This window comes from Pungitius pungitius, chromosome 4 (assembly GCF_949316345.1).
Source record: "Pungitius pungitius chromosome 4, fPunPun2.1, whole genome shotgun sequence".
In the NCBI taxonomy this organism is placed as follows: Eukaryota; Metazoa; Chordata; class Actinopteri; order Perciformes; family Gasterosteidae; genus Pungitius; species Pungitius pungitius.
Window position 1 is genome coordinate 1,918,718 of NC_084903.1, and position 21,411 is coordinate 1,940,128.

The window sequence follows — 21,411 nt, forward strand, 5'->3', positions numbered from 1 at the left end:
TAAAACTCTGTTTATTCCACTCTCACTAATAATGAGGGCCATACAACTCTTCCAAAACGGACAAAGATAATATTCTCCTTCGAGCCGGAGTTGAACCAGCGACCTAAGGATACCTGCTAATTGCACATTGAATATAAGCCTACAGTCCTCCGCTCTACCAACTGAGCTATCGAAGGGTAAAGTTATTGTGTTTTATTTTTTTAGCAGGGAATACAAGGCTGGACCTAAAGACGAACCAAAGTTTGTTTTACAAAGAACAGATGGATTTGTTTTCAGGAAATTTCAAGAGAAGATTTGGTTTGATATCAGTAAAAACTCTGTTTATTCCACTCTCACTAAGGGCCATATAACTCTTCCAAAACGGACAAAGATAAAAAGCTCCTTCGAGCCGGAGTTGAACCAGCGACCTAAGGATACCTGCTAATTGCACATTGAATTTCAGCCTACAGTCCTCCGCTCTACCAACTGAGCTATCGAAGGGTAATCTTATTGAGTTGTTTTTTAGCAAGTATAACAAAGCTTGACCTGAAGACGAACCAAAGTTTGTTTTACAAAGAACAGATGGATTCGTTTTCAGGAAATTTCAAGAGAAGATTTGGTTGGCCATCAGTAAAAACTCTGTTTATTTCACTCTCACTAAGGGCCATACAACTCTTCCAAAACGGACAAAGATAAAAAGCTCCTTCGAGCCGGAGTTGAACCAGCGACCTAAGGATACCTGCTAATTGCACATTGAATATCAGCCTACAGTCCTCCGCTCTACCAACTGAGCTATCGAAGGGTAAAGTTATTGTGTTGTTTTTTAGCAGGGAATACAAGGCTGGACCTGAAGACGAACCAAAGTTTGTTTTACAAAGAACAGATGGATTCGTTTTCAGGAAATTTCAAGAGAAGATTTGGTTGGCCATCAGTAAAATCCCTGTTTATTAAACTCTCACTAATAATGAGGGCCATACAACTCTTCCAAAACGGACAAAGATAAAAACCTCCTTCGAGCCGGAGTTGAACCAGCGACCTAAGGATACCTGCTTATTGCACATTGAATATCAGCCTACAGTCCTCCGCTCTACCAACTGAGCTATCGAAGGGTGACAAAGATAAAATTCTCTTTCGAGCCGGAGTTGAACCAGATTTGGTTTGATATCAGTAAAATCCCTGTTTATTCCACTCTCACTAAGGGCCATACAACTCTTCCAAAACGGACAAAGATAAAAACCTCCTTCGAGCCGGAGTTGAACCAGCGACCTAAGGATACCTGCTAATTGCACATTGAATATCAGCCTACAGTCCTCCGCTCTACCAACTGAGCTATCGAAGGGTAAAGTTATTGTGTTGTTTTTTAGCATGTATAACAAAGCTTGACCTGAAGACGAACCAAAGTTTGTTTTACAAAGAACAGATGGATTCGTTTTCAGGAAATTTCAAGAGAAGATTTGGTTGGCCATCAGTTAAAACTCTGTTTATTCCACTCTCACTAATAATGAGGGCCATACAACTCTTCCAAAACGGACAAAGATAATATTCTCCTTCGAGCCGGAGTTGAACCAGCGACCTAAGGATACCTGCTAATTGCACATTGAATATAAGCCTACAGTCCTCCGCTCTACCAACTGAGCTATCGAAGGGTAAAGTTATTGTGTTGTTTTTTAGCAGGGAATACAAGGCTGGACCTAAAGACGAACCAAAGTTTGTTTTACAAAGAACAGATGGATTTGTTTTCAGGAAATTTCAAGAGAAGATTTGGTTTGATATCAGTAAAAACTCTGTTTATTCCACTCTCACTAAGGGCCATATAACTCTTCCAAAACGGACAAAGATAAAAAGCTCCTTCGAGCCGGAGTTGAACCAGCGACCTAAGGATACCTGCTAATTGCACATTGAATATCAGCCTACAGTCCTCCGCTCTACCAACTGAGCTATCGAAGGGTAATCTTATTGAGTTGTTTTTTAGCAAGTATAACAAAGCTTGACCTGAAGACGAACCAAAGTTTGTTTTACAAAGAACAGATGGATTCGTTTTCAGGAAATTTCAAGAGAAGATTTGGTTGGCCATCAGTAAAAACTCTGTTTATTTCACTCTCACTAAGGGCCATACAACTCTTCCAAAACGGACAAAGATAAAAACCTCCTTCGAGCCGGAGTTGAACCAGCGACCTAAGGATACCTGCTAATTGCACATTGAATATCAGCCTACAGTCCTCCGCTCTACCAACTGAGCTATCGAAGGGTAAAGTTAATGTGTTGTTTTTTAGCAGGGAATACAAGGCTGGACCTAAAGACGAACCAAAGTTTGTTTTACAAAGAACAGATGGATTTGTTTTCAGGAAATTTCAAGAGAAGATTTGGTTTGATATCAGTAAAAATTCTGTTTATTCCACTCTCACTAAGGGCCATACAACTCTTCCAAAACGGACAAAGATAAAAAGCTCCTTCGAGCCGGAGTTGAACCATCGACCTAAGGATACCTGCTAATTGCACATTGAATATCAGCCTACAGTCCTCCGCTCTACCAACTGAGCTATCGAAGGGTAATCTTATTGAGTTGTTTTTTAGCAAGTATAACAAAGCTTGACCTGAAGACGAACCAAAGTTTGTTTTACAAAGAACAGATGGATTCGTTTTCAGGAAATTTCAAGAGAAGATTTGGTTGGCCATCAGTAAAAACTCTGTTTATTTCACTCTCACTAAGGGCCATACAACTCTTCCAAAACGGACAAAGATAAAAAGCTCCTTCGAGCCGGAGTTGAACCAGCGACCTAAGTATACCTGCTTATTGCACATTGAATATCAGCCTACAGTCCTCCGCTCTACCAACTGAGCTATCGAAGGGTGACAAAGATAAAATTCTCCTTCGAGCCGGAGTTGAACCAGATTTGGTTTGATATCAGTAAAATCCCTGTTTATTCCACTCTCACTAAGGGCCATACAACTCTTCCAAAACGGACAAAGATAAAATTCTCCTTCGAGCCGGAGTTGAAGCAGCGACCTAAGGATACCTGCTAATTGCACATTGAATATCAGCCTACAGTCCTCCGCTCTACCAACTGAGCTATCGAAGGGTAAAGTTATTGTGTTGTTTTTTAGCAGGGAATACAAGGCTGGACCTAAAGACGAACCAAAGTTTGTTTTACAAAGAACAGATGGATTCGTTTTCAGGAAATTTCAAGAGAAGATTTGGTTGGCCATCAGTAAAAACTCTGTTTATTCCACTCTCACTAAGGGCCATACAACTCTTCCAAAACGGACAAAGATAAAAACCTCCTTCGAGCCGGAGTTGAACCAGCGACCTAGGGATACCTGCTAATTGCACATTGAATATCAGCCTACAGTCCTCCGCTCTACCAACTGAGCTATCGAAGGGTAAATTTATTGTGTTGTTTTTTAGCAGGGAATACAAGGCTGGACCTAAAGACGAACCAAAGTTTGTTTTACAAAGAACAGATGGATTTGTTTTCAGGAAATTTCAAGAGAAGATTTGGTTTGATATCAGTAAAAACTCTGTTTATTCCACTCTCACTAATAATGAGGGCCATACAACTCTTCCAAAACGGACAAAGATAAAAAGCTCCTTCGAGCCGGAGTTGAACCAGCGACCTAAGGATACCTGCTAATTGCACATTGAATATCAGCCTACAGTCCTCCGCTCTACCAACTGAGCTATCGAAGGGTAAAGTTATTGTGTTGTTTTTTAGCAGGGAATACAAGGCTGGACCTAAAGACGAACCAAAGTTTGTTTTACAAAGAACAGATGGATTCGTTTTCAGGAAATTTCAAGAGAAGATTTGGTTGGCCATCAGTAAAATCCCTGTTTATTAAACTCTCACTAATAATGAGGGCCATACAACTCTTCCAAAACGGACAAAGATAAAAACCTCCTTCGAGCCGGAGTTGAACCAGCGACCTAAGGATACCTGCTAATTGCACATTGAATATCAGCCTACAGTCCTCCGCTCTACCAACTGAGCTATCGAAGGGTAAAGTTAATGTGTTGTTTTTTAGCAGGGAATACAAGGCTGGACCTAAAGACGAACCAAAGTTTGTTTTACAAAGAACAGATGGATTCGTTTTCAGGAAATTTCAAGAGAAGATTTGGTTTGATATCAGTAAAATCCCTGTTTATTCCACTCTCACTACGGGGCCATACAACTCTTCCAAAACGGACAAAGATAAAATTCTCCTTCGAGCCGGAGTTGAACCAGCGATCTAAGGATACCTGCTAATTGCACATTGAATATCAGCCTACAGTCCTCCGCTCTACCAACTGAGCTATCGAAGGGTGACAAAGAAAAAATTCTCCTTCGAGCCGGAGTTGAACCAGATTTGGTTTGATATCAGTAAAATCCCTGTTTATTAAACTCTCACTAATAATGAGGGCCATACAACTCTTCCAAAACGGACAAAGATAAAATTCTCCTTCGAGCCGGAGTTGAACCAGCGACCTAAGGATACCTGCTAATTGCACATTGAATATCAGCCTACAGTCCTCCGCTCTACCAACTGAGCTATCGAAGGGTAATCTTATTGAGTTGTTTTTTAGCCTGTGTAACAAAGTTCGACCTGAAGACGAACCAAAGTTTGTTTTACAAAGAACAGATGGATTCGTTTTCAGGAAATTTCAAGAGAAGATTTGGTTGGCCATCAGTTAAAACTCTGTTTATTCCACTCTCACTAATAATGAGGGCCATACAACTCTTCCAAAACGGACAAAGATAAAAAGCTCCTTCGAGCCGGAGTTGAACCAGCGACCTAAGGATACCTGCTAATTGCACATTGAATATCAGCCTACAGTCCTCCGCTCTACCAACTGAGCTATCGAAGGGTAATCTTATTGAGTTGTTTTTTAGCCTGTATAACAAAGTTCGACCTGAAGACGAACCAAAGTTTGTTTTACAAAGAACAGATGGATTCGTTTTCAGGAAATTTCAAGAGAAGATTTGGTTGGCCATCAGTAAAAACTCTGTTTATTTCACTCTCACTAAGGGCCATACAACTCTTCCAAAACGGACAAAGATAAAAACCTCCTTCGAGCCGGAGTTGAACCAGCGACCTAAGGATACCTGCTAATTGCACATTGAATATCAGCCTACAGTCCTCCGCTCTACCAACTGAGCTATCGAAGGGTAAAGTTAATGTGTTGTTTTTTAGCAGGGAATACAAGGCTGGACCTAAAGACGAACCAAAGTTTGTTTTACAAAGAACAGATGGATTCGTTTTCAGGAAATTTCAAGAGAAGATTTGGTTTGATATCAGTAAAATCCCTGTTTATTCCACTCTCACTACGGGGCCATACAACTCTTCCAAAACGGACAAAGATAAAATTCTCCTTCGAGCCGGAGTTGAACCAGCGATCTAAGGATACCTGCTAATTGCACATTGAATATCAGCCTACAGTCCTCCGCTCTACCAACTGAGCTATCGAAGGGTGACAAAGATAAAATTCTCCTTCGAGCCGGAGTTGAACCAGATTTGGTTTGATATCAGTAAAATCCCTGTTTATTCCACTCTCACTAAGGGCCATACAACTCTTCCAAAACGGACAAAGATAAAAACCTCCTTCGAGCCGGAGTTGAACCAGCGACCTAAGGATACCTGCTAATTGCACATTGAATATCAGCCTACAGTCCTCCGCTCTACCAACTGAGCTATCGAAGGGTAATCTTATTGAGTTGTTTTTTAGCATGTATAACAAAGCTTGACCTGAAGACGAACCAAAGTTTGTTTTACAAAGAACAGATGGATTCGTTTTCAGGAAATTTCAAGAGAAGATTTGGTTGGCCATCAGTTAAAACTCTGTTTATTCCACTCTCACTAATAATGAGGGCCATACAACTCTTCCAAAACGGACAAAGATAATATTCTCCTTCGAGCCGGAGTTGAACCAGCGACCTAAGGATACCTGCTAATTGCACATTGAATATAAGCCTACAGTCCTCCGCTCTACCAACTGAGCTATCGAAGGGTAAAGTTATTGTGTTGTTTTTTAGCAGGGAATACAAGGCTGGACCTAAAGACGAACCAAAGTTTGTTTTACAAAGAACAGATGGATTTGTTATCAGGAAATTTCAAGAGAAGATTTGGTTTGATATCAGTAAAAACTCTGTTTATTCCACTCTCACTAAGGGCCATATAACTCTTCCAAAACGGACAAAGATAAAAAGCTCCTTCGAGCCGGAGTTGAACCAGCGACCTAAGGATACCTGCTAATTGCACATTGAATATCAGCCTACAGTCCTCCGCTCTACCAACTGAGCTATCGAAGGGTAATCTTATTGAGTTGTTTTTTAGCAAGTATAACAAAGCTTGACCTGAAGACGAACCAAAGTTTGTTTTACAAAGAACAGATGGATTCGTTTTCAGGAAATTTCAAGAGAAGATTTGGTTGGCCATCAGTAAAAACTCTGTTTATTTCACTCTCACTAAGGGCCATACAACTCTTCCAAAACGGACAAAGATAAAAAGCTCCTTCGAGCCGGAGTTGAACCAGCGACCTAAGGATACCTGCTAATTGCACATTGAATATCAGCCTACAGTCCTCCGCTCTACCAACTGAGCTATCGAAGGGTAAAGTTATTGTGTTGTTTTTTAGCAGGGAATACAAGGCTGGACCTGAAGACGAACCAAAGTTTGTTTTACAAAGAACAGATGGATTCGTTTTCAGGAAATTTCAAGAGAAGATTTGGTTGGCCATCAGTAAAATCCCTGTTTATTAAACTCTCACTAATAATGAGGGCCATACAACTCTTCCAAAACGGACAAAGATAAAAACCTCCTTCGAGCCGGAGTTGAACCAGATTTGGTTTGATATCAGTAAAATCCCTGTTTATTAAACTCTCACTAATAATGAGGGCCATACAACTCTTCCAAAACGGACAAAGATAAAATTCTCCTTCGAGCCGGAGTTGAACCAGCGACCTAAGGATACCTGCTAATTGCACATTGAATATCAGCCTACAGTCCTCCGCTCTACCAACTGAGCTATCGAAGGGTAATCTTATTGAGTTGTTTTTTAGCCTGTATAACAAAGTTCGACCTGAAGACGAACCAAAGTTTGTTTTACAAAGAACAGATGGATTCGTTTTCAGGAAATTTCAAGAGAAGATTTGGTTGGCCATCAGTTAAAACTCTGTTTATTCCACTCTCACTAATAATGAGGGCCATACAACTCTTCCAAAACGGACGAAGATAAAAACCTCCTTCGAGCCGGAGTTGAACCAGCGACCTACCTGCTAATTGCACATTGAATATCAGCCTACAGTCCTCCGCTCTACCAACTGAGCTATCGAAGGGTAAAGTTAATGTGTTGTTTTTTAGCAGGGAATACAAGGCTGGACCTAAAGACGAACCAAAGTTTGTTTTACAAAGAACAGATGGATTCGTTTTCAGGAAATTTCAAGAGAAGATTTGGTTTGATATCAGTAAAATCCCTGTTTATTCCACTCTCACTACGGGGCCATACAACTCTTCCAAAACGGACAAAGATAAAATTCTCCTTCGAGCCGGAGTTGAACCAGCGATCTAAGGATACCTGCTAATTGCACATTGAATATCAGCCTACAGTCCTCCGCTCTACCAACTGAGCTATCGAAGGGTGACAAAGATAAAATTCTCCTTCGAGCCGGAGTTGAACCAGATTTGGTTTGATATCAGTAAAATCCCTGTTTATTCCACTCTCACTAAGGGCCATACAACTCTTCCAAAACGGACAAAGATAAAAACCTCCTTCGAGCCGGAGTTGAACCAGCGACCTAAGGATACCTGCTAATTGCACATTGAATATCAGCCTACAGTCCTCCGCTCTACCAACTGAGCTATCGAAGGGTAATCTTATTGAGTTGTTTTTTAGCATGTATAACAAAGCTTGACCTGAAGACGAACCAAAGTTTGTTTTACAAAGAACAGATGGATTCGTTTTCAGGAAATTTCAAGAGAAGATTTGGTTGGCCATCAGTTAAAACTCTGTTTATTCCACTCTCACTAATAATGAGGGCCATACAACTCTTCCAAAACGGACAAAGATAATATTCTCCTTCGAGCCGGAGTTGAACCAGCGACCTAAGGATACCTGCTAATTGCACATTGAATATAAGCCTACAGTCCTCCGCTCTACCAACTGAGCTATCGAAGGGTAAAGTTATTGTGTTGTTTTTTAGCAGGGAATACAAGGCTGGACCTAAAGACGAACCAAAGTTTGTTTTACAAAGAACAGATGGATTTGTTTTCAGGAAATTTCAAGAGAAGATTTGGTTTGATATCAGTAAAAACTCTGTTTATTCCACTCTCACTAAGGGCCATATAACTCTTCCAAAACGGACAAAGATAAAATTCTCCTTCGAGCCGGAGTTGAACCAGATTTGGTTTGATATCAGTAAAATCCCTGTTTATTAAACTCTCACTAATAATGAGGGCCATACAACTCTTCCAAAACGGACAAAGATAAAATTCTCCTTCGAGCCGGAGTTGAACCAGCGACCTAAGGATACCTGCTAATTGCACATTGAATATCAGCCTACAGTCCTCCGCTCTACCAACTGAGCTATCGAAGGGTAATCTTATTGAGTTGTTTTTTAGCCTGTATAACAAAGTTCGACCTGAAGACGAACCAAAGTTTGTTTTACAAAGAACAGATGGATTCGTTTTCAGGAAATTTCAAGAGAAGATTTGGTTGGCCATCAGTTAAAACTCTGTTTATTCCACTCTCACTAATAATGAGGGCCATACAACTCTTCCAAAACGGACGAAGATAAAAACCTCCTTCGAGCCGGAGTTGAACCAGCGACCTAAGGATACCTGCTAATTGCACATTGAATATCAGCCTACAGTCCTCCGCTCTACCAACTGAGCTATCGAAGGGTAAAGTTAATGTGTTGTTTTTTAGCAGGGAATACAAGGCTGGACCTAAAGACGAACCAAAGTTTGTTTTACAAAGAACAGATGGATTCGTTTTCAGGAAATTTCAAGAGAAGATTTGGTTGGCCATCAGTTAAAACTCTGTTTATTCCACTCTCACTAATAATGAGGGCCATACAACTCTTCCAAAACGGACAAAGATAATATTCTCCTTCGAGCCGGAGTTGAACCAGCGACCTAAGGATACCTGCTAATTGCACATTGAATATAAGCCTACAGTCCTCCGCTCTACCAACTGAGCTATCGAAGGGTAAAGTTATTGTGTTGTTTTTTAGCAGGGAATACAAGGCTGGACCTAAAGACGAACCAAAGTTTGTTTTACAAAGAACAGATGGATTTGTTTTCAGGAAATTTCAAGAGAAGATTTGGTTTGATATCAGTAAAAACTCTGTTTATTCCACTCTCACTAAGGGCCATATAACTCTTCCAAAACGGACAAAGATAAAAAGCTCCTTCGAGCCGGAGTTGAACCAGCGACCTAAGGATACCTGCTAATTGCACATTGAATATCAGCCTACAGTCCTCCGCTCTACCAACTGAGCTATCGAAGGGTAATCTTATTGAGTTGTTTTTTAGCAAGTATAACAAAGCTTGACCTGAAGACGAACCAAAGTTTGTTTTACAAAGAACAGATGGATTCGTTTTCAGGAAATTTCAAGAGAAGATTTGGTTGGCCATCAGTAAAAACTCTGTTTATTTCACTCTCACTAAGGGCCATACAACTCTTCCAAAACGGACAAAGATAAAAAGCTCCTTCGAGCCGGAGTTGAACCAGCGACCTAAGGATACCTGCTAATTGCACATTGAATATCAGCCTACAGTCCTCCGCTCTACCAACTGAGCTATCGAAGGGTAAAGTTATTGTGTTGTTTTTTAGCAGGGAATACAAGGCTGGACCTGAAGACGAACCAAAGTTTGTTTTACAAAGAACAGATGGATTCGTTTTCAGGAAATTTCAAGAGAAGATTTGGTTGGCCATCAGTAAAATCCCTGTTTATTAAACTCTCACTAATAATGAGGGCCATACAACTCTTCCAAAACGGACAAAGATAAAAACCTCCTTCGAGCCGGAGTTGAACCAGCGACCTAAGGATACCTGCTTATTGCACATTGAATATCAGCCTACAGTCCTCCGCTCTACCAACTGAGCTATCGAAGGGTGACAAAGATAAAATTCTCCTTCGAGCCGGAGTTGAACCAGATTTGGTTTGATATCAGTAAAATCCCTGTTTATTCCACTCTCACTAAGGGCCATACAACTCTTCCAAAACGGACAAAGATAAAAACCTCCTTCGAGCCGGAGTTGAACCAGCGACCTAAGGATACCTGCTAATTGCACATTGAATATCAGCCTACAGTCCTCCGCTCTACCAACTGAGCTATCGAAGGGTAATCTTATTGAGTTGTTTTTTAGCATGTATAACAAAGCTTGACCTGAAGACGAACCAAAGTTTGTTTTACAAAGAACAGATGGATTCGTTTTCAGGAAATTTCAAGAGAAGATTTGGTTGGCCATCAGTTAAAACTCTGTTTATTCCACTCTCACTAATAATGAGGGCCATACAACTCTTCCAAAACGGACAAAATAATATTCTCCTTCGAGCCGGAGTTGAACCAGCGACCTAAGGATACCTGCTAATTGCACATTGAATATAAGCCTACAGTCCTCCGCTCTACCAACTGAGCTATCGAAGGGTAAAGTTATTGTGTTGTTTTTTAGCAGGGAATACAAGGCTGGACCTAAAGACGAACCAAAGTTTGTTTTACAAAGAACAGATGGATTTGTTTTCAGGAAATTTCAAGAGAAGATTTGGTTTGATATCAGTAAAAACTCTGTTTATTCCACTCTCACTAAGGGCCATATAACTCTTCCAAAACGGACAAAGATAAAAAGCTCCTTCGAGCCGGAGTTGAACCAGCGACCTAAGGATACCTGCTAATTGCACATTGAATATCAGCCTACAGTCCTCCGCTCTACCAACTGAGCTATCGAAGGGTAATCTTATTGAGTTGTTTTTTAGCAAGTATAACAAAGCTTGACCTGAAGACGAACCAAAGTTTGTTTTACAAAGAACAGATGGATTCGTTTTCAGGAAATTTCAAGAGAAGATTTGGTTGGCCATCAGTAAAATCCCTGTTTATTAAACTCTCACTAATAATGAGGGCCATACAACTCTTCCAAAACGGACAAAGATAAAAACCTCCTTCGAGCCGGAGTTGAACCAGCGACCTAAGGATACCTGCTAATTGCACATTGAATATAAGCCTACAGTCCTCCGCTCTACCAACTGAGCTATCGAAGGGTAAAGTTATTGAGTTGTTTTTTAGCAAGTATAACAAAGCTTGACCTGAAGACGAACCAAAGTTTGTTTTACAAAGAACAGATGGATTCGTTTTCAGGAAATTTCAAGAGAAGATTTGGTTGGCCATCAGTTAAAACTCTGTTTATTCCACTCTCACTAATAATGAGGGCCATACAACTCTTCCAAAACGGACAAAGATAATATTCTCCTTCGAGCCGGAGTTGAACCAGCGACCTAAGGATACCTGCTAATTGCACATTGAATATAAGCCTACAGTCCTCCGCTCTACCAACTGAGCTATCGAAGGGTAAAGTTATTGTGTTTTATTTTTTTAGCAGGGAATACAAGGCTGGACCTAAAGACGAACCAAAGTTTGTTTTACAAAGAACAGATGGATTTGTTTTCAGGAAATTTCAAGAGAAGATTTGGTTTGATATCAGTAAAAACTCTGTTTATTCCACTCTCACTAAGGGCCATATAACTCTTCCAAAACGGACAAAGATAAAAAGCTCCTTCGAGCCGGAGTTGAACCAGCGACCTAAGGATACCTGCTAATTGCACATTGAATTTCAGCCTACAGTCCTCCGCTCTACCAACTGAGCTATCGAAGGGTAATCTTATTGAGTTGTTTTTTAGCAAGTATAACAAAGCTTGACCTGAAGACGAACCAAAGTTTGTTTTACAAAGAACAGATGGATTCGTTTTCAGGAAATTTCAAGAGAAGATTTGGTTGGCCATCAGTAAAAACTCTGTTTATTTCACTCTCACTAAGGGCCATACAACTCTTCCAAAACGGACAAAGATAAAAAGCTCCTTCGAGCCGGAGTTGAACCAGCGACCTAAGGATACCTGCTAATTGCACATTGAATATCAGCCTACAGTCCTCCGCTCTACCAACTGAGCTATCGAAGGGTAAAGTTATTGTGTTGTTTTTTAGCAGGGAATACAAGGCTGGACCTGAAGACGAACCAAAGTTTGTTTTACAAAGAACAGATGGATTCGTTTTCAGGAAATTTCAAGAGAAGATTTGGTTGGCCATCAGTAAAATCCCTGTTTATTAAACTCTCACTAATAATGAGGGCCATACAACTCTTCCAAAACGGACAAAGATAAAAACCTCCTTCGAGCCGGAGTTGAACCAGCGACCTAAGGATACCTGCTTATTGCACATTGAATATCAGCCTACAGTCCTCCGCTCTACCAACTGAGCTATCGAAGGGTGACAAAGATAAAATTCTCTTTCGAGCCGGAGTTGAACCAGATTTGGTTTGATATCAGTAAAATCCCTGTTTATTCCACTCTCACTAAGGGCCATACAACTCTTCCAAAACGGACAAAGATAAAAACCTCCTTCGAGCCGGAGTTGAACCAGCGACCTAAGGATACCTGCTAATTGCACATTGAATATCAGCCTACAGTCCTCCGCTCTACCAACTGAGCTATCGAAGGGTAAAGTTATTGTGTTGTTTTTTAGCATGTATAACAAAGCTTGACCTGAAGACGAACCAAAGTTTGTTTTACAAAGAACAGATGGATTCGTTTTCAGGAAATTTCAAGAGAAGATTTGGTTGGCCATCAGTTAAAACTCTGTTTATTCCACTCTCACTAATAATGAGGGCCATACAACTCTTCCAAAACGGAAAAAGATCAAATTCTCCTTCGAGCCGGAGTTGAACCAGCGACCTAAGGATACCTGCTAATTGCACATTGAATATCAGCCTACAGTCCTCCGCTCTACCAACTGAGCTATCGAAGGGTGACAAAGATAAAATTCTCCTTCGAGCCGGAGTTGAACCAGATTTGGTTTGATATCAGTAAAATCCCTGTTTATTCCACTCTCACTAAGGGCCATACAACTCTTCCAAAACGGAAAAAGATCAAATTCTCCTTCGAGCCGGAGTTGAACCAGCGACCTAAGGATACCTGCTAATTGCACATTGAATATCAGCCTACAGTCCTCCGCTCTACCAACTGAGCTATCGAAGGGTGACAAAGATAAAATTCTCCTTCGAGCCGGAGTTGAACCAGATTTGGTTTGATATCAGTAAAATCCCTGTTTATTCCACTCTCACTAAGGGCCATACAACTCTTCCAAAACGGACAAAGATAAAATTCTCCTTCGAGCCGGAGTTGAACCAGCGACCTAAGGATACCTGCTAATTGCACATTGAATATCAGCCTACAGTCCTCCGCTCTACCAACTGAGCTATCGAAGGGTAATCTTATTGAGTTGTTTTTTAGCCTGTATAACAAAGTTCGACCTGAAGACGAACCAAAGTTTGTTTTACAAAGAACAGATGGATTCGTTTTCAGGAAATTTCAAGAGAAGATTTGGTTTGATATCAGTAAAATCCCTGTTTATTCCACTCTCACTATGGGCCATACAACTCTTCCAAAACGGACAAAGATAAAATTCTCCTTCGAGCCGGAGTTGAACCAGCGACCTAAGGATACCTGCTAATTGCACATTGAATATCAGCATACAGTCCTCCGCTCTACCAACTGAGCTATCGAAGGGTGACAAATATAAAATTCTCCTTCGAGCCGGAGTTAAACCAGATTTGGTTTGATATCAGTAAAATCCCTGTTTATTCCACTCTCACTAAGGGCCATACAACTCTTCCAAAACGGACAAAGATAAAAACCTCCTTCGAGCCGGAGTTGAACCAGCGACCTAAGGATACCTGCTAATTGCACATTGAATATAAGCCTACAGTCCTCCGCTCTACCAACTGAGCTATCGAAGGGTAAAGTTATTGTGTTGTTTTTTAGCAGGGAATACAAGGCTGGACCTAAAGACGAACCAAAGTTTGTTTTACAAAGAACAGATGGATTTGTTTTCAGGAAATTTCAAGAGAAGATTTGGTTTGATATCAGTAAAAACTCTGTTTATTCCACTCTCACTAAGGGCCATATAACTCTTCCAAAACGGACAAAGATAAAAAGCTCCTTCGAGCCGGAGTTGAACCAGCGACCTAAGGATACCTGCTAATTGCACATTGAATATCAGCCTACAGTCCTCCGCTCTACCAACTGAGCTATCGAAGGGTAATCTTATTGAGTTGTTTTTTAGCAAGTATAACAAAGCTTGACCTGAAGACGAACCAAAGTTTGTTTTACAAAGAACAGATGGATTCGTTTTCAGGAAATTTCAAGAGAAGATTTGGTTGGCCATCAGTAAAAACTCTGTTTATTTCACTCTCACTAAGGGCCATACAACTCTTCCAAAACGGACAAAGATAAAAACCTCCTTCGAGCCGGAGTTGAACCAGCGACCTAAGGATACCTGCTAATTGCACATTGAATATCAGCCTACAGTCCTCCGCTCTACCAACTGAGCTATCGAAGGGTAAAGTTAATGTGTTGTTTTTTAGCAGGGAATACAAGGCTGGACCTAAAGACGAACCAAAGTTTGTTTTACAAAGAACAGATGGATTCGTTTTCAGGAAATTTCAAGAGAAGATTTGGTTTGATATCAGTAAAATCCCTGTTTATTCCACTCTCACTACGGGGCCATACAACTCTTCCAAAACGGACAAAGATAAAATTCTCCTTCGAGCCGGAGTTGAACCAGCGATCTAAGGATACCTGCTAATTGCACATTGAATATCAGCCTACAGTCCTCCGCTCTACCAACTGAGCTATCGAAGGGTGACAAAGATAAAATTCTCCTTCGAGCCGGAGTTGAACCAGATTTGGTTTGATATCAGTAAAATCCCTGTTTATTCCACTCTCACTAAGGGCCATACAACTCTTCCAAAACGGACAAAGATAAAAACCTCCTTCGAGCCGGAGTTGAACCAGCGACCTAAGGATACCTGCTTATTGCACATTGAATATCAGCCTACAGTCCTCCGCTCTACCAACTGAGCTATCGAAGGGTGACAAAGATAAAATTCTCCTTCGAGCCGGAGTTGAACCAGATTTGGTTTGATATCAGTAAAATCCCTGTTTATTCCACTCTCACTAAGGGCCATACAACTCTTCCAAAACGGACAAAGATAAAAACCTCCTTCGAGCCGGAGTTGAACCAGCGACCTAAGGATACCTGCTAATTGCACATTGAATATCAGCCTACAGTCCTCCGCTCTACCAACTGAGCTATCGAAGGGTAATCTTATTGAGTTGTTTTTTAGCATGTATAACAAAGCTTGACCTGAAGACGAACCAAAGTTTGTTTTACAAAGAACAGATGGATTCGTTTTCAGGAAATTTCAAGAGAAGATTTGGTTGGCCATCAGTTAAAACTCTGTTTATTCCACTCTCACTAATAATGAGGGCCATACAACTCTTCCAAAACGGACAAAATAATATTCTCCTTCGAGCCGGAGTTGAACCAGCGACCTAAGGATACCTGCTAATTGCACATTGAATATAAGCCTACAGTCCTCCGCTCTACCAACTGAGCTATCGAAGGGTAAAGTTATTGTGTTGTTTTTTAGCAGGGAATACAAGGCTGGACCTAAAGACGAACCAAAGTTTGTTTTACAAAGAACAGATGGATTTGTTTTCAGGAAATTTCAAGAGAAGATTTGGTTTGATATCAGTAAAAACTCTGTTTATTCCACTCTCACTAAGGGCCATATAACTCTTCCAAAACGGACAAAGATAAAAAGCTCCTTCGAGCCGGAGTTGAACCAGCGACCTAAGGATACCTGCTAATTGCACATTGAATATCAGCCTACAGTCCTCCGCTCTACCAACTGAGCTATCGAAGGGTAATCTTATTGAGTTGTTTTTTAGCAAGTATAACAAAGCTTGACCTGAAGACGAACCAAAGTTTGTTTTACAAAGAACAGATGGATTCGTTTTCAGGAAATTTCAAGAGAAGATTTGGTTGGCCATCAGTAAAATCCCTGTTTATTAAACTCTCACTAATAATGAGGGCCATACAACTCTTCCAAAACGGACAAAGATAAAATTCTCCTTCGAGCCGGAGTTGAACCAGCGACCTAAGGATACCTGCTAATTGCACATTGAATATCAGCCTACAGTCCTCCGCTCTACCAACTGAGCTATCGAAGGGTAATCTTATTGAGTTGTTTTTTAGCAAGTATAACAAAGCTTGACCTGAAGACGAACCAAAGTTTGTTTTACAAAGAACAGATGGATTCGTTTTCAGGAAATTTCAAGAGAAGATTTGGTTGGCCATCAGTAAAAACTCTGTTTATTTCACTCTCACTAAGGGCCATACAACTCTTCCAAAACGGACAAAGATAAAAAGCTCCTTCGAGCCGGAGTTGAACCAGCGACCTAAGGATACCTGCTAATTGCACATTGAATATCAGCCTACAGTCCTCCGCTCTACCAACTGAGCTATCGAAGGGTAAAGTTATTGTGTTGTTTTTTAGCAGGGAATACAAGGCTGGACCTGAAGACGAACCAAAGTTTGTTTTACAAAGAACAGATGGATTCGTTTTCAGGAAATTTCAAGAGAAGATTTGGTTGGCCATCAGTAAAATCCCTGTTTATTAAACTCTCACTAATAATGAGGGCCATACAACTCTTCCAAAACGGACAAAGATAAAAACCTCCTTCGAGCCGGAGTTGAACCAGCGACCTAAGGATACCTGCTAATTGCACATTGAATATCAGCCTACAGTCCTCCGCTCTACCAACTGAGCTATCGAAGGGTAATCTTATTGAGTTGTTTTTTAGCATGTATAACAAAGCTTGACCTGAAGACGAACCAAAGTTTGTTTTACAAAGAACAGATGGATTCGTTTTCAGGAAATTTCAAGAGAAGATTTGGTTGGCCATCAGTTAAAACTCTGTTTATTCCACTCTCACTAATAATGAGGGCCATACAACTCTTCCAAAACGGACAAAGATAATATTCTCCTTCGAGCCGGAGTTGAACCAGCGACCTAAGGATACCTGCTAATTGCACATTGAATATAAGCCTACAGTCCTCCGCTCTACCAACTGAGCTATCGAAGGGTAAAGTTATTGTGTTTTATTTTTTTAGCAGGGAATACAAGGCTGGACCTAAAGACGAACCAAAGTTTGTTTTACAAAGAACAGATGGATTTGTTTTCAGGAAATTTCAAGAGAAGATTTGGTTTGATATCAGTAAAAACTCTGTTTATTCCACTCTCACTAAGGGCCATATAACTCTTCCAAAACGGACAAAGATAAAAAGCTCCTTCGAGCCGGAGTTGAACCAGCGACCTAAGGATACCTGCTAATTGCACATTGAATATCAGCCTACAGTCCTCCGCTCTACCAACTGAGCTATCGAAGGGTAATCTTATTGAGTTGTTTTTTAGCAAGTATAACAAAGCTTGACCTGAAGACGAACCAAAGTTTGTTTTACAAAGAACAGATGGATTCGTTTTCAGGAAATTTCAAGAGAAGATTTGGTTGGCCATCAGTAAAAACTCTGTTTATTTCACTCTCACTAAGGGCCATACAACTCTTCCAAAACGGACAAAGATAAAAAGCTCCTTCGAGCCGGAGTTGAACCAGCGACCTAAGGATACCTGCTAATTGCACATTGAATATCAGCCTACAGTCCTCCGCTCTACCAACTGAGCTATCGAAGGGTAAAGTTATTGTGTTGTTTTTTAGCAGGGAATACAAGGCTGGACCTGAAGACGAACCAAAGTTTGTTTTACAAAGAACAGATGGATTCGTTTTCAGGAAATTTCAAGAGAAGATTTGGTTGGCCATCAGTAAAATCCCTGTTTATTAAACTCTCACTAATATTGAGGGCCATACAACTCTTCCAAAACGGACAAAGATAAAAACCTCCTTCGAGCCGGAGTTGAACCAGCGACCTAAGGATACCTGCTTATTGCACATTGAATATCAGCCTACAGTCCTCCGCTCTACCAACTGAGCTATCGAAGGGTGACAAAGATAAAATTCTCTTTCGAGCCGGAGTTGAACCAGATTTGGTTTGATATCAGTAAAATCCCTGTTTATTCCACTCTCACTAAGGGCCATACAACTCTTCCAAAACGGACAAAGATAAAAACCTCCTTCGAGCCGGAGTTGAACCAGCGACCTAAGGATACCTGCTAATTGCACATTGAATATCAGCCTACAGTCCTCCGCTCTACCAACTGAGCTATCGAAGGGTAATCTTATTGAGTTGTTTTTTAGCAAGTATAACAAAGCTTGACCTGAAGACGAACCAAAGTTTGTTTTACAAAGAACAGATGGATTCGTTTTCAGGAAATTTCAAGAGAAGATTTGGTTGGCCATCAGTAAAAACTCTGTTTATTTCACTCTCACTAAGGGCCATACAACTCTTCCAAAACGGACAAAGATAAAAAGCTCCTTCGAGCCGGAGTTGAACCAGCGACCTAAGGATACCTGCTAATTGCACATTGAATATCAGCCTACAGTCCTCCGCTCTACCAACTGAGCTATCGAAGGGTAAAGTTATTGTGTTGTTTTTTAGCAGGGAATACAAGGCTGGACCTGAAGACGAACCAAAGTTTGTTTTACAAAGAACAGATGGATTCGTTTTCAGGAAATTTCAAGAGAAGATTTGGTTGGCCATCAGTAAAATCCCTGTTTATTAAACTCTCACTAATAATGAGGGCCATACAACTCTTCCAAAACGGACAAAGATAAAAACCTCCTTCGAGCCGGAGTTGAACCAGCGACCTAAGGATACCTGCTAATTGCACATTGAATATAAGCCTACAGTCCTCCGCTCTACCAACTGAGCTATCGAAGGGTAAAGTTATTGAGTTGTTTTTTAGCAAGTATAACAAAGCTTGACCTGAAGACGAACCAAAGTTTGTTTTACAAAGAACAGATGGATTCGTTTTCAGGAAATTTCAAGAGAAGATTTGGTTGGCCATCAGTTAAAACTCTGTTTATTCCACTCTCACTAATAATGAGGGCCATACAACTCTTCCAAAACGGACAAAGATAATATTCTCCTTCGAGCCGGAGTTGAACCAGCGACCTAAGGATACCTGCTAATTGCACATTGAATATAAGCCTACAGTCCTCCGCTCTACCAACTGAGCTATCGAAGGGTAAAGTTATTGTGTTTTATTTTTTTAGCAGGGAATACAAGGCTGGACCTAAAGACGAACCAAAGTTTGTTTTACAAAGAACAGATGGATTTGTTTTCAGGAAATTTCAAGAGAAGATTTGGTTTGATATCAGTAAAAACTCTGTTTATTCCACTCTCACTAAGGGCCATATAACTCTTCCAAAACGGACAAAGATAAAAAGCTCCTTCGAGCCGGAGTTGAACCAGCGACCTAAGGATACCTGCTAATTGCACATTGAATTTCAGCCTACAGTCCTCCGCTCTACCAACTGAGCTATCGAAGGGTAATCTTATTGAGTTGTTTTTTAGCAAGTATAACAAAGCTTGACCTGAAGACGAACCAAAGTTTGTTTTACAAAGAACAGATGGTTTCGTTTTCAGGAAATTTCAAGAGAAGATTTGGTTGGCCATCAGTAAAAACTCTGTTTATTTCACTCTCACTAAGGGCCATACAACTCTTCCAAAACGGACAAAGATAAAAAGCTCCTTCGAGCCGGAGTTGAACCAGCGACCTAAGGATACCTGCTAATTGCACATTGAATATCAGCCTACAGTCCTCCGCTCTACCAACTGAGCTATCGAAGGGTAAAGTTATTGTGTTGTTTTTTAGCAGGGAATACAAGGCTGGACCTGAAGACGAACCAAAGTTTGTTTTACAAAGAACAGATGGATTCGTTTTCAGGAAATTTCAAGAGAAGATTTGGTTGGCCATCAGTAAAATCCCTGTTTATTAAACTCTCACTAATAATGAGGGCCATACAACTCTTCCAAAACGGACAAAGATAAAAACCTCCTTCGAGCCGGAGTTGAACCAGCGACCTAAGGATACCTGCTTATTGCACATTGAATATCAGCCTACAGTCCTCCGCTCTACCAACTGAGCTATCGAAGGGTGACAAAGATAAAATTCTCTTTCGAGCCGGAGTTGAACCAGATTTGGTTTGATATCAGTAAAATCCCTGTTTATTCCACTCTCACTAAGGGCCATACAACTCTTCCAAAACGGACAAAGATAAAAACCTCCTTCGAGCCGGAGTTGAACCAGCGACCTAAGGATACCTGCTAATTGCACATTGAATATCAGCCTACAGTCCTCCGCTCTACCAACTGAGCTATCGAAGGGTAAAGTTATTGTGTTGTTTTTTAGCATGTATAACAAAGCTTGACCTGAAGACGAACCAAAGTTTGTTTTACAAAGAACAGATGGATTCGTTTTCAGGAAATTTCAAGAGAAGATTTGGTTGGCCATCAGTTAAAACTCTGTTTATTCCACTCTCACTAATAATGAGGGCCATACAACTCTTCCAAAACGGAAAAAGATCAAATTCTCCTTCGAGCCGGAGTTGAACCAGCGACCTAAGGATACCTGCTAATTGCACATTGAATATCAGCCTACAGTCCTCCGCTCTACCAACTGAGCTATCGAAGGGTGACAAAGATAAAATTCTCCTTCGAGCCGGAGTTGAACCAGATTTGGTTTGATATCAGTAAAATCCCTGTTTATTCCACTCTCACTAAGGGCCATACAACTCTTCCAAAACGGAAAAAGATCAAATTCTCCTTCGAGCCGGAGTTGAACCAGCGACCTAAGGATACCTGCTAATTGCACATTGAATATCAGCCTACAGTCCTCCGCTCTACCAACTGAGCTATCGAAGGGTGACAAAGATAAAATTCTCCTTCGAGCCGGAGTTGAACCAGATTTGGTTTGATATCAGTAAAATCCCTGTTTATTCCACTCTCACTAAGGGCCATACAACTCTTCCAAAACGGACAAAGATAAAATTCTCCTTCGAGCCGGAGTTGAACCAGCGACCTAAGGATACCTGCTAATTGCACATTGAATATCAGCCTACAGTCCTCCGCTCTACCAACTGAGCTATCGAAGGGTAATCTTATTGAGTTGTTTTTTAGCCTGTATAACAAAGTTCGACCTGAAGACGAACCAAAGTTTGTTTTACAAAGAACAGATGGATTCGTTTTCAGGAAATTTCAAGAGAAGATTTGGTTTGATATCAGTAAAATCCCTGTTTATTCCACTCTCACTATGGGCCATACAACTCTTCCAAAACGGACAAAGATAAAATTCTCCTTCGAGCCGGAGTTGAACCAGCGACCTAAGGATACCTGCTAATTGCACATTGAATATCAGCATACAGTCCTCCGCTCTACCAACTGAGCTAT

General features: G+C 40.7%; 63 non-coding genes across 63 annotated transcripts; all 63 read right to left on the reverse strand.

The window, feature by feature from the left end:
* Positions 1–75: 75 nt before the first annotated feature.
* Positions 76–176, reverse strand: trnay-gua (transfer RNA tyrosine (anticodon GUA)). The gene is made up of 2 exons: positions 140–176; positions 76–111 (listed from the first exon to the last, which is right to left on the reverse strand). It is a non-coding gene; the product is annotated as a tRNA-Tyr (tRNA).
* Positions 177–379: 203 nt separating this feature from the next.
* On the reverse strand, positions 380–480 carry trnay-gua (transfer RNA tyrosine (anticodon GUA)). Its single transcript has 2 exons — positions 444–480; positions 380–415 (listed from the first exon to the last, which is right to left on the reverse strand). It is a non-coding gene; the product is annotated as a tRNA-Tyr (tRNA).
* A 200-nt stretch (positions 481–680) lies between these two features.
* trnay-gua (transfer RNA tyrosine (anticodon GUA)) lies at positions 681–781 on the reverse strand. The gene is made up of 2 exons: positions 745–781; positions 681–716 (listed from the first exon to the last, which is right to left on the reverse strand). It is a non-coding gene; the product is annotated as a tRNA-Tyr (tRNA).
* Positions 782–987: 206 nt separating this feature from the next.
* trnay-gua (transfer RNA tyrosine (anticodon GUA)) lies at positions 988–1,088 on the reverse strand. Its single transcript has 2 exons — positions 1,052–1,088; positions 988–1,023 (listed from the first exon to the last, which is right to left on the reverse strand). It is a non-coding gene; the product is annotated as a tRNA-Tyr (tRNA).
* Positions 1,089–1,217: 129 nt separating this feature from the next.
* Positions 1,218–1,318, reverse strand: trnay-gua (transfer RNA tyrosine (anticodon GUA)). Its single transcript has 2 exons — positions 1,282–1,318; positions 1,218–1,253 (listed from the first exon to the last, which is right to left on the reverse strand). It is a non-coding gene; the product is annotated as a tRNA-Tyr (tRNA).
* A 206-nt stretch (positions 1,319–1,524) lies between these two features.
* trnay-gua (transfer RNA tyrosine (anticodon GUA)) lies at positions 1,525–1,625 on the reverse strand. Its single transcript has 2 exons — positions 1,589–1,625; positions 1,525–1,560 (listed from the first exon to the last, which is right to left on the reverse strand). It is a non-coding gene; the product is annotated as a tRNA-Tyr (tRNA).
* A 200-nt stretch (positions 1,626–1,825) lies between these two features.
* On the reverse strand, positions 1,826–1,926 carry trnay-gua (transfer RNA tyrosine (anticodon GUA)). Its single transcript has 2 exons — positions 1,890–1,926; positions 1,826–1,861 (listed from the first exon to the last, which is right to left on the reverse strand). It is a non-coding gene; the product is annotated as a tRNA-Tyr (tRNA).
* Positions 1,927–2,126: 200 nt separating this feature from the next.
* trnay-gua (transfer RNA tyrosine (anticodon GUA)) lies at positions 2,127–2,227 on the reverse strand. The gene is made up of 2 exons: positions 2,191–2,227; positions 2,127–2,162 (listed from the first exon to the last, which is right to left on the reverse strand). It is a non-coding gene; the product is annotated as a tRNA-Tyr (tRNA).
* Positions 2,228–3,566: 1,339 nt separating this feature from the next.
* trnay-gua (transfer RNA tyrosine (anticodon GUA)) lies at positions 3,567–3,667 on the reverse strand. The gene is made up of 2 exons: positions 3,631–3,667; positions 3,567–3,602 (listed from the first exon to the last, which is right to left on the reverse strand). It is a non-coding gene; the product is annotated as a tRNA-Tyr (tRNA).
* A 206-nt stretch (positions 3,668–3,873) lies between these two features.
* trnay-gua (transfer RNA tyrosine (anticodon GUA)) lies at positions 3,874–3,974 on the reverse strand. Its single transcript has 2 exons — positions 3,938–3,974; positions 3,874–3,909 (listed from the first exon to the last, which is right to left on the reverse strand). It is a non-coding gene; the product is annotated as a tRNA-Tyr (tRNA).
* A 437-nt stretch (positions 3,975–4,411) lies between these two features.
* On the reverse strand, positions 4,412–4,512 carry trnay-gua (transfer RNA tyrosine (anticodon GUA)). The gene is made up of 2 exons: positions 4,476–4,512; positions 4,412–4,447 (listed from the first exon to the last, which is right to left on the reverse strand). It is a non-coding gene; the product is annotated as a tRNA-Tyr (tRNA).
* Positions 4,513–4,718: 206 nt separating this feature from the next.
* Positions 4,719–4,819, reverse strand: trnay-gua (transfer RNA tyrosine (anticodon GUA)). The gene is made up of 2 exons: positions 4,783–4,819; positions 4,719–4,754 (listed from the first exon to the last, which is right to left on the reverse strand). It is a non-coding gene; the product is annotated as a tRNA-Tyr (tRNA).
* A 200-nt stretch (positions 4,820–5,019) lies between these two features.
* Positions 5,020–5,120, reverse strand: trnay-gua (transfer RNA tyrosine (anticodon GUA)). The gene is made up of 2 exons: positions 5,084–5,120; positions 5,020–5,055 (listed from the first exon to the last, which is right to left on the reverse strand). It is a non-coding gene; the product is annotated as a tRNA-Tyr (tRNA).
* A 431-nt stretch (positions 5,121–5,551) lies between these two features.
* On the reverse strand, positions 5,552–5,652 carry trnay-gua (transfer RNA tyrosine (anticodon GUA)). The gene is made up of 2 exons: positions 5,616–5,652; positions 5,552–5,587 (listed from the first exon to the last, which is right to left on the reverse strand). It is a non-coding gene; the product is annotated as a tRNA-Tyr (tRNA).
* Positions 5,653–5,858: 206 nt separating this feature from the next.
* trnay-gua (transfer RNA tyrosine (anticodon GUA)) lies at positions 5,859–5,959 on the reverse strand. The gene is made up of 2 exons: positions 5,923–5,959; positions 5,859–5,894 (listed from the first exon to the last, which is right to left on the reverse strand). It is a non-coding gene; the product is annotated as a tRNA-Tyr (tRNA).
* Positions 5,960–6,159: 200 nt separating this feature from the next.
* trnay-gua (transfer RNA tyrosine (anticodon GUA)) lies at positions 6,160–6,260 on the reverse strand. Its single transcript has 2 exons — positions 6,224–6,260; positions 6,160–6,195 (listed from the first exon to the last, which is right to left on the reverse strand). It is a non-coding gene; the product is annotated as a tRNA-Tyr (tRNA).
* A 200-nt stretch (positions 6,261–6,460) lies between these two features.
* Positions 6,461–6,561, reverse strand: trnay-gua (transfer RNA tyrosine (anticodon GUA)). Its single transcript has 2 exons — positions 6,525–6,561; positions 6,461–6,496 (listed from the first exon to the last, which is right to left on the reverse strand). It is a non-coding gene; the product is annotated as a tRNA-Tyr (tRNA).
* Positions 6,562–6,884: 323 nt separating this feature from the next.
* trnay-gua (transfer RNA tyrosine (anticodon GUA)) lies at positions 6,885–6,985 on the reverse strand. Its single transcript has 2 exons — positions 6,949–6,985; positions 6,885–6,920 (listed from the first exon to the last, which is right to left on the reverse strand). It is a non-coding gene; the product is annotated as a tRNA-Tyr (tRNA).
* A 732-nt stretch (positions 6,986–7,717) lies between these two features.
* On the reverse strand, positions 7,718–7,818 carry trnay-gua (transfer RNA tyrosine (anticodon GUA)). Its single transcript has 2 exons — positions 7,782–7,818; positions 7,718–7,753 (listed from the first exon to the last, which is right to left on the reverse strand). It is a non-coding gene; the product is annotated as a tRNA-Tyr (tRNA).
* A 206-nt stretch (positions 7,819–8,024) lies between these two features.
* trnay-gua (transfer RNA tyrosine (anticodon GUA)) lies at positions 8,025–8,125 on the reverse strand. Its single transcript has 2 exons — positions 8,089–8,125; positions 8,025–8,060 (listed from the first exon to the last, which is right to left on the reverse strand). It is a non-coding gene; the product is annotated as a tRNA-Tyr (tRNA).
* Positions 8,126–8,442: 317 nt separating this feature from the next.
* Positions 8,443–8,543, reverse strand: trnay-gua (transfer RNA tyrosine (anticodon GUA)). The gene is made up of 2 exons: positions 8,507–8,543; positions 8,443–8,478 (listed from the first exon to the last, which is right to left on the reverse strand). It is a non-coding gene; the product is annotated as a tRNA-Tyr (tRNA).
* Positions 8,544–8,749: 206 nt separating this feature from the next.
* Positions 8,750–8,850, reverse strand: trnay-gua (transfer RNA tyrosine (anticodon GUA)). The gene is made up of 2 exons: positions 8,814–8,850; positions 8,750–8,785 (listed from the first exon to the last, which is right to left on the reverse strand). It is a non-coding gene; the product is annotated as a tRNA-Tyr (tRNA).
* A 206-nt stretch (positions 8,851–9,056) lies between these two features.
* Positions 9,057–9,157, reverse strand: trnay-gua (transfer RNA tyrosine (anticodon GUA)). The gene is made up of 2 exons: positions 9,121–9,157; positions 9,057–9,092 (listed from the first exon to the last, which is right to left on the reverse strand). It is a non-coding gene; the product is annotated as a tRNA-Tyr (tRNA).
* A 200-nt stretch (positions 9,158–9,357) lies between these two features.
* On the reverse strand, positions 9,358–9,458 carry trnay-gua (transfer RNA tyrosine (anticodon GUA)). Its single transcript has 2 exons — positions 9,422–9,458; positions 9,358–9,393 (listed from the first exon to the last, which is right to left on the reverse strand). It is a non-coding gene; the product is annotated as a tRNA-Tyr (tRNA).
* A 200-nt stretch (positions 9,459–9,658) lies between these two features.
* trnay-gua (transfer RNA tyrosine (anticodon GUA)) lies at positions 9,659–9,759 on the reverse strand. The gene is made up of 2 exons: positions 9,723–9,759; positions 9,659–9,694 (listed from the first exon to the last, which is right to left on the reverse strand). It is a non-coding gene; the product is annotated as a tRNA-Tyr (tRNA).
* Positions 9,760–9,965: 206 nt separating this feature from the next.
* Positions 9,966–10,066, reverse strand: trnay-gua (transfer RNA tyrosine (anticodon GUA)). The gene is made up of 2 exons: positions 10,030–10,066; positions 9,966–10,001 (listed from the first exon to the last, which is right to left on the reverse strand). It is a non-coding gene; the product is annotated as a tRNA-Tyr (tRNA).
* A 129-nt stretch (positions 10,067–10,195) lies between these two features.
* trnay-gua (transfer RNA tyrosine (anticodon GUA)) lies at positions 10,196–10,296 on the reverse strand. Its single transcript has 2 exons — positions 10,260–10,296; positions 10,196–10,231 (listed from the first exon to the last, which is right to left on the reverse strand). It is a non-coding gene; the product is annotated as a tRNA-Tyr (tRNA).
* A 205-nt stretch (positions 10,297–10,501) lies between these two features.
* Positions 10,502–10,602, reverse strand: trnay-gua (transfer RNA tyrosine (anticodon GUA)). Its single transcript has 2 exons — positions 10,566–10,602; positions 10,502–10,537 (listed from the first exon to the last, which is right to left on the reverse strand). It is a non-coding gene; the product is annotated as a tRNA-Tyr (tRNA).
* A 200-nt stretch (positions 10,603–10,802) lies between these two features.
* trnay-gua (transfer RNA tyrosine (anticodon GUA)) lies at positions 10,803–10,903 on the reverse strand. Its single transcript has 2 exons — positions 10,867–10,903; positions 10,803–10,838 (listed from the first exon to the last, which is right to left on the reverse strand). It is a non-coding gene; the product is annotated as a tRNA-Tyr (tRNA).
* A 206-nt stretch (positions 10,904–11,109) lies between these two features.
* On the reverse strand, positions 11,110–11,210 carry trnay-gua (transfer RNA tyrosine (anticodon GUA)). Its single transcript has 2 exons — positions 11,174–11,210; positions 11,110–11,145 (listed from the first exon to the last, which is right to left on the reverse strand). It is a non-coding gene; the product is annotated as a tRNA-Tyr (tRNA).
* A 206-nt stretch (positions 11,211–11,416) lies between these two features.
* trnay-gua (transfer RNA tyrosine (anticodon GUA)) lies at positions 11,417–11,517 on the reverse strand. Its single transcript has 2 exons — positions 11,481–11,517; positions 11,417–11,452 (listed from the first exon to the last, which is right to left on the reverse strand). It is a non-coding gene; the product is annotated as a tRNA-Tyr (tRNA).
* Positions 11,518–11,720: 203 nt separating this feature from the next.
* Positions 11,721–11,821, reverse strand: trnay-gua (transfer RNA tyrosine (anticodon GUA)). Its single transcript has 2 exons — positions 11,785–11,821; positions 11,721–11,756 (listed from the first exon to the last, which is right to left on the reverse strand). It is a non-coding gene; the product is annotated as a tRNA-Tyr (tRNA).
* Positions 11,822–12,021: 200 nt separating this feature from the next.
* Positions 12,022–12,122, reverse strand: trnay-gua (transfer RNA tyrosine (anticodon GUA)). Its single transcript has 2 exons — positions 12,086–12,122; positions 12,022–12,057 (listed from the first exon to the last, which is right to left on the reverse strand). It is a non-coding gene; the product is annotated as a tRNA-Tyr (tRNA).
* Positions 12,123–12,328: 206 nt separating this feature from the next.
* trnay-gua (transfer RNA tyrosine (anticodon GUA)) lies at positions 12,329–12,429 on the reverse strand. Its single transcript has 2 exons — positions 12,393–12,429; positions 12,329–12,364 (listed from the first exon to the last, which is right to left on the reverse strand). It is a non-coding gene; the product is annotated as a tRNA-Tyr (tRNA).
* Positions 12,430–12,558: 129 nt separating this feature from the next.
* Positions 12,559–12,659, reverse strand: trnay-gua (transfer RNA tyrosine (anticodon GUA)). Its single transcript has 2 exons — positions 12,623–12,659; positions 12,559–12,594 (listed from the first exon to the last, which is right to left on the reverse strand). It is a non-coding gene; the product is annotated as a tRNA-Tyr (tRNA).
* A 206-nt stretch (positions 12,660–12,865) lies between these two features.
* On the reverse strand, positions 12,866–12,966 carry trnay-gua (transfer RNA tyrosine (anticodon GUA)). The gene is made up of 2 exons: positions 12,930–12,966; positions 12,866–12,901 (listed from the first exon to the last, which is right to left on the reverse strand). It is a non-coding gene; the product is annotated as a tRNA-Tyr (tRNA).
* Positions 12,967–13,095: 129 nt separating this feature from the next.
* Positions 13,096–13,196, reverse strand: trnay-gua (transfer RNA tyrosine (anticodon GUA)). Its single transcript has 2 exons — positions 13,160–13,196; positions 13,096–13,131 (listed from the first exon to the last, which is right to left on the reverse strand). It is a non-coding gene; the product is annotated as a tRNA-Tyr (tRNA).
* Positions 13,197–13,325: 129 nt separating this feature from the next.
* trnay-gua (transfer RNA tyrosine (anticodon GUA)) lies at positions 13,326–13,426 on the reverse strand. Its single transcript has 2 exons — positions 13,390–13,426; positions 13,326–13,361 (listed from the first exon to the last, which is right to left on the reverse strand). It is a non-coding gene; the product is annotated as a tRNA-Tyr (tRNA).
* A 430-nt stretch (positions 13,427–13,856) lies between these two features.
* trnay-gua (transfer RNA tyrosine (anticodon GUA)) lies at positions 13,857–13,957 on the reverse strand. The gene is made up of 2 exons: positions 13,921–13,957; positions 13,857–13,892 (listed from the first exon to the last, which is right to left on the reverse strand). It is a non-coding gene; the product is annotated as a tRNA-Tyr (tRNA).
* A 200-nt stretch (positions 13,958–14,157) lies between these two features.
* On the reverse strand, positions 14,158–14,258 carry trnay-gua (transfer RNA tyrosine (anticodon GUA)). The gene is made up of 2 exons: positions 14,222–14,258; positions 14,158–14,193 (listed from the first exon to the last, which is right to left on the reverse strand). It is a non-coding gene; the product is annotated as a tRNA-Tyr (tRNA).
* Positions 14,259–14,458: 200 nt separating this feature from the next.
* On the reverse strand, positions 14,459–14,559 carry trnay-gua (transfer RNA tyrosine (anticodon GUA)). The gene is made up of 2 exons: positions 14,523–14,559; positions 14,459–14,494 (listed from the first exon to the last, which is right to left on the reverse strand). It is a non-coding gene; the product is annotated as a tRNA-Tyr (tRNA).
* A 431-nt stretch (positions 14,560–14,990) lies between these two features.
* trnay-gua (transfer RNA tyrosine (anticodon GUA)) lies at positions 14,991–15,091 on the reverse strand. Its single transcript has 2 exons — positions 15,055–15,091; positions 14,991–15,026 (listed from the first exon to the last, which is right to left on the reverse strand). It is a non-coding gene; the product is annotated as a tRNA-Tyr (tRNA).
* Positions 15,092–15,220: 129 nt separating this feature from the next.
* On the reverse strand, positions 15,221–15,321 carry trnay-gua (transfer RNA tyrosine (anticodon GUA)). Its single transcript has 2 exons — positions 15,285–15,321; positions 15,221–15,256 (listed from the first exon to the last, which is right to left on the reverse strand). It is a non-coding gene; the product is annotated as a tRNA-Tyr (tRNA).
* A 205-nt stretch (positions 15,322–15,526) lies between these two features.
* trnay-gua (transfer RNA tyrosine (anticodon GUA)) lies at positions 15,527–15,627 on the reverse strand. The gene is made up of 2 exons: positions 15,591–15,627; positions 15,527–15,562 (listed from the first exon to the last, which is right to left on the reverse strand). It is a non-coding gene; the product is annotated as a tRNA-Tyr (tRNA).
* A 200-nt stretch (positions 15,628–15,827) lies between these two features.
* trnay-gua (transfer RNA tyrosine (anticodon GUA)) lies at positions 15,828–15,928 on the reverse strand. Its single transcript has 2 exons — positions 15,892–15,928; positions 15,828–15,863 (listed from the first exon to the last, which is right to left on the reverse strand). It is a non-coding gene; the product is annotated as a tRNA-Tyr (tRNA).
* Positions 15,929–16,134: 206 nt separating this feature from the next.
* Positions 16,135–16,235, reverse strand: trnay-gua (transfer RNA tyrosine (anticodon GUA)). The gene is made up of 2 exons: positions 16,199–16,235; positions 16,135–16,170 (listed from the first exon to the last, which is right to left on the reverse strand). It is a non-coding gene; the product is annotated as a tRNA-Tyr (tRNA).
* A 200-nt stretch (positions 16,236–16,435) lies between these two features.
* trnay-gua (transfer RNA tyrosine (anticodon GUA)) lies at positions 16,436–16,536 on the reverse strand. The gene is made up of 2 exons: positions 16,500–16,536; positions 16,436–16,471 (listed from the first exon to the last, which is right to left on the reverse strand). It is a non-coding gene; the product is annotated as a tRNA-Tyr (tRNA).
* A 206-nt stretch (positions 16,537–16,742) lies between these two features.
* trnay-gua (transfer RNA tyrosine (anticodon GUA)) lies at positions 16,743–16,843 on the reverse strand. The gene is made up of 2 exons: positions 16,807–16,843; positions 16,743–16,778 (listed from the first exon to the last, which is right to left on the reverse strand). It is a non-coding gene; the product is annotated as a tRNA-Tyr (tRNA).
* A 206-nt stretch (positions 16,844–17,049) lies between these two features.
* trnay-gua (transfer RNA tyrosine (anticodon GUA)) lies at positions 17,050–17,150 on the reverse strand. The gene is made up of 2 exons: positions 17,114–17,150; positions 17,050–17,085 (listed from the first exon to the last, which is right to left on the reverse strand). It is a non-coding gene; the product is annotated as a tRNA-Tyr (tRNA).
* Positions 17,151–17,353: 203 nt separating this feature from the next.
* trnay-gua (transfer RNA tyrosine (anticodon GUA)) lies at positions 17,354–17,454 on the reverse strand. Its single transcript has 2 exons — positions 17,418–17,454; positions 17,354–17,389 (listed from the first exon to the last, which is right to left on the reverse strand). It is a non-coding gene; the product is annotated as a tRNA-Tyr (tRNA).
* A 200-nt stretch (positions 17,455–17,654) lies between these two features.
* trnay-gua (transfer RNA tyrosine (anticodon GUA)) lies at positions 17,655–17,755 on the reverse strand. Its single transcript has 2 exons — positions 17,719–17,755; positions 17,655–17,690 (listed from the first exon to the last, which is right to left on the reverse strand). It is a non-coding gene; the product is annotated as a tRNA-Tyr (tRNA).
* A 206-nt stretch (positions 17,756–17,961) lies between these two features.
* On the reverse strand, positions 17,962–18,062 carry trnay-gua (transfer RNA tyrosine (anticodon GUA)). Its single transcript has 2 exons — positions 18,026–18,062; positions 17,962–17,997 (listed from the first exon to the last, which is right to left on the reverse strand). It is a non-coding gene; the product is annotated as a tRNA-Tyr (tRNA).
* A 129-nt stretch (positions 18,063–18,191) lies between these two features.
* On the reverse strand, positions 18,192–18,292 carry trnay-gua (transfer RNA tyrosine (anticodon GUA)). The gene is made up of 2 exons: positions 18,256–18,292; positions 18,192–18,227 (listed from the first exon to the last, which is right to left on the reverse strand). It is a non-coding gene; the product is annotated as a tRNA-Tyr (tRNA).
* A 200-nt stretch (positions 18,293–18,492) lies between these two features.
* Positions 18,493–18,593, reverse strand: trnay-gua (transfer RNA tyrosine (anticodon GUA)). The gene is made up of 2 exons: positions 18,557–18,593; positions 18,493–18,528 (listed from the first exon to the last, which is right to left on the reverse strand). It is a non-coding gene; the product is annotated as a tRNA-Tyr (tRNA).
* Positions 18,594–18,799: 206 nt separating this feature from the next.
* Positions 18,800–18,900, reverse strand: trnay-gua (transfer RNA tyrosine (anticodon GUA)). The gene is made up of 2 exons: positions 18,864–18,900; positions 18,800–18,835 (listed from the first exon to the last, which is right to left on the reverse strand). It is a non-coding gene; the product is annotated as a tRNA-Tyr (tRNA).
* A 206-nt stretch (positions 18,901–19,106) lies between these two features.
* trnay-gua (transfer RNA tyrosine (anticodon GUA)) lies at positions 19,107–19,207 on the reverse strand. Its single transcript has 2 exons — positions 19,171–19,207; positions 19,107–19,142 (listed from the first exon to the last, which is right to left on the reverse strand). It is a non-coding gene; the product is annotated as a tRNA-Tyr (tRNA).
* Positions 19,208–19,410: 203 nt separating this feature from the next.
* trnay-gua (transfer RNA tyrosine (anticodon GUA)) lies at positions 19,411–19,511 on the reverse strand. The gene is made up of 2 exons: positions 19,475–19,511; positions 19,411–19,446 (listed from the first exon to the last, which is right to left on the reverse strand). It is a non-coding gene; the product is annotated as a tRNA-Tyr (tRNA).
* Positions 19,512–19,711: 200 nt separating this feature from the next.
* trnay-gua (transfer RNA tyrosine (anticodon GUA)) lies at positions 19,712–19,812 on the reverse strand. Its single transcript has 2 exons — positions 19,776–19,812; positions 19,712–19,747 (listed from the first exon to the last, which is right to left on the reverse strand). It is a non-coding gene; the product is annotated as a tRNA-Tyr (tRNA).
* A 206-nt stretch (positions 19,813–20,018) lies between these two features.
* trnay-gua (transfer RNA tyrosine (anticodon GUA)) lies at positions 20,019–20,119 on the reverse strand. The gene is made up of 2 exons: positions 20,083–20,119; positions 20,019–20,054 (listed from the first exon to the last, which is right to left on the reverse strand). It is a non-coding gene; the product is annotated as a tRNA-Tyr (tRNA).
* Positions 20,120–20,248: 129 nt separating this feature from the next.
* On the reverse strand, positions 20,249–20,349 carry trnay-gua (transfer RNA tyrosine (anticodon GUA)). Its single transcript has 2 exons — positions 20,313–20,349; positions 20,249–20,284 (listed from the first exon to the last, which is right to left on the reverse strand). It is a non-coding gene; the product is annotated as a tRNA-Tyr (tRNA).
* Positions 20,350–20,555: 206 nt separating this feature from the next.
* Positions 20,556–20,656, reverse strand: trnay-gua (transfer RNA tyrosine (anticodon GUA)). Its single transcript has 2 exons — positions 20,620–20,656; positions 20,556–20,591 (listed from the first exon to the last, which is right to left on the reverse strand). It is a non-coding gene; the product is annotated as a tRNA-Tyr (tRNA).
* A 129-nt stretch (positions 20,657–20,785) lies between these two features.
* Positions 20,786–20,886, reverse strand: trnay-gua (transfer RNA tyrosine (anticodon GUA)). Its single transcript has 2 exons — positions 20,850–20,886; positions 20,786–20,821 (listed from the first exon to the last, which is right to left on the reverse strand). It is a non-coding gene; the product is annotated as a tRNA-Tyr (tRNA).
* A 129-nt stretch (positions 20,887–21,015) lies between these two features.
* Positions 21,016–21,116, reverse strand: trnay-gua (transfer RNA tyrosine (anticodon GUA)). Its single transcript has 2 exons — positions 21,080–21,116; positions 21,016–21,051 (listed from the first exon to the last, which is right to left on the reverse strand). It is a non-coding gene; the product is annotated as a tRNA-Tyr (tRNA).
* Positions 21,117–21,411: the final 295 nt, after the last annotated feature.